This window comes from Orycteropus afer, unplaced genomic scaffold (genome assembly GCF_000298275.1).
Source record: "Orycteropus afer afer isolate SDZICR_OR568_19922 unplaced genomic scaffold, OryAfe1.0 scaffold00391, whole genome shotgun sequence".
Classification (NCBI taxonomy): Eukaryota; Metazoa; Chordata; class Mammalia; order Tubulidentata; family Orycteropodidae; genus Orycteropus; species Orycteropus afer.
Genome location: NW_006921978.1, coordinates 1737391 through 1740131, shown reverse-complemented (window position 1 = coordinate 1740131; position 2741 = coordinate 1737391).

The following is a 2741-nucleotide window of genomic DNA, read 5'->3' as shown; positions in this document are numbered from 1 at the left end:
GGTAAACTGTGGTCAATGTCATGAGACAAAGTATATGTTAACTGCTGTATGGAAAGTGAATTTTCTCTGTAAATCTTCACCCAAATCACAATTAAAAAATGAAAAATAAAAGTAAAGAAGAAAGAACTAAAATCAACACTTAAACCCAGTAACTCCAACAATTAGTGTACCAAACCCCCCAAAGAAACCAAACTCACAGGCATCAAATTGATTCTGACTCATAGTGACCCCTAATGGGTTTTCAAAGTGGTAAATATTTATAGAAGTAGGTTGTCCAATCTTCCTTCCACAGAGTGGCTGGTGGATTTGAACCACCAACCTTCTGGTTAGCAGTCAAATGCCTTAGGCACTCTGCCAACAGAGCTCCTTTTCAAGCTCTTTAGAACACTTAGAGTAAGAACAGCAAAATAAGGCTATAGTCACCAGAAGAAAAGAAATAATAAAGATTCAAACAGACATAAATGAAACTGAAGCAGAAAAATAATAGAAAGAGTCAGCAAGACTAGAAGTTTGTTCTTTGAAAGGATTAATGAAATTGACAAACCACTGGAAACTGTAACAAGGGAAAAGAAGAAGATGCGAATAACATGAATAAAAATGAAATGGGCAACATCATCACAGAATCAACTGAAATAAAAAGGATAGGAGAATACTATGAAACAATGTACTCCAACAAAATTGAAAACCTAGAAGAAATGGACAAATTTTCACAAACACACTTCCTACCAAAACTGATATAGGTTGAAGTAGAATATTTGAACAGACCTATAACAAAACAAGAACTTGCACAGGTCGAAAAAAAACTACCAACAACAAAAAAGTCCTGGCCCAGACAGCTTCATTGTCTAATTCTACCAAAGATTTAGATAAGAGCTGACACCACGTCTACTCAAAACATTCCAGGATATAGAAAAGGAGGGAATAAACCTAAATTCATTTTGTGAATTTAGCATAACCCTGATATCAAAACAAGGCAAAGGTACCACTGAAAAAGAAAATCATAAACCAATATTCCTTATGAACATAGATGCAAAAATTCCTAACAAATCCTAGTCAATAGAACCAAACAACATATGAAGAAAATGATACATCGTGATCAAATGGATTTCATACCAGGTATGCAAGGATGGTTCAACATTAGCAAAATAAAATTCATAATACACTACATAAATTAAAAAAAAAAAAAAGAACTACATGTTCATATGAATCAATGCAGAAAAGGCATTTAACAAAATCCAAAACTCATTCCTGATAAAAAGTCAACAAAACATGAATAGACAGGAAATTCCTCAACATTATTCAATGCATATATACAAAACCAATAGTCTCAATGGAGAGAAACTGAATGCATTCCCCTTTTGAACAGGTACCAGAAAATGATGCCCTTTATCACTACTCTTCTTTAGTATTGTATTGGAAGTCCTAGCCAGAGAAATAAGACAAGAAATGTAAATTAAAGCATCCAAAATGGCAAAAAAATGAAAAAAGAAAGAAAAGAAAACTATTTCTATTTGAAGATTACATGACTCTATACATAGAAATCAGAAAGAAAATTATTCAAACTAATTGAAGGTTTCAGCCAAGTGGTAGGGCACACGATCTACATTTAAAAAATCATTTTAATTCCTTTATAATAACAAAGAGAACCATGAAAAGGAAGTCAGGTAAACAATCCCATTTCAATAGCCTTCCATAAGATAAAGAACTTAAAACTGGGCAAAAGATATGAACAGACACTTTATCAAAGAAGAGAGAGATGCAAATCACAACAACAATGAGAAATCATCTCACCTCAACATTCAGAGCAAAGTTAAAAAAAAAAAAAAACAGAAAACAATAAATGCTGGTAAGGGTGTGGAGAAACTGGAACCTTCGTACACTGCTGATGGGATTGTAAAATGGTACAACCACCATGGACAAAAGTATGGCACTTCCTCAAAAAGTTGGAAAGAGAAATATCATGTGATCCAGCAATCTCACTACTAGTTATATATCCTACAGAACTAAAAGCTGTGACATTAATAGATACCTGCACAACCAAACTCACAGACATCAAATTGATTCCGACTCATAGTGACCCCTAATGGGTTTTCAAAGTGGTAAATATTTATGGAAGTAGGTTGTCCAATCTTCCTTCCACAGAGTGGCTGGTGGACTTGAACCACCAAACTTCTGGTTAGCAGTCAAATGCCTTAGGCATTCTGCCAACAGAGCTCTTTTGGAGGGATGTTCATTTTGGCATTATACACAATAGCCAAAAGATGGAAATAACTTTAATGACTATCAACAGCAGAATAGAAAAACAAACTATGGTACATACTCACAATGGAATATTATACAATGTAAAAGAGTAACAATGAATGTATGAAACATCTCATAAAACATATGTTATGAGAACCTGGAGGACATTATGAGGGTCACTATAAGTTGGAATCAACTTGATGGCAGTGAGGTTTTTTTTTTTTTTTTTTAGTGATCTTCTTTCATAAATTAGTTTTGCATTTACTGTTTAATAAATTACCTCAACAAAGTTTATTATCACAGAATTTATACATTTTGAGTTGAATTGTTTGCTTATAAATATCATCCACACCCCTTTCCTCCTTAAGGTACCATTAAACAGCAAGCATAGCCACTTAAGTAGGCTAACTTAAGCCAATTTTATTGTGATCCATACGTACTAAATTTCCTTTACATTTTTTTCTTAATTTTTTTTCTTTCATGCTTACAAAGAATTCCTC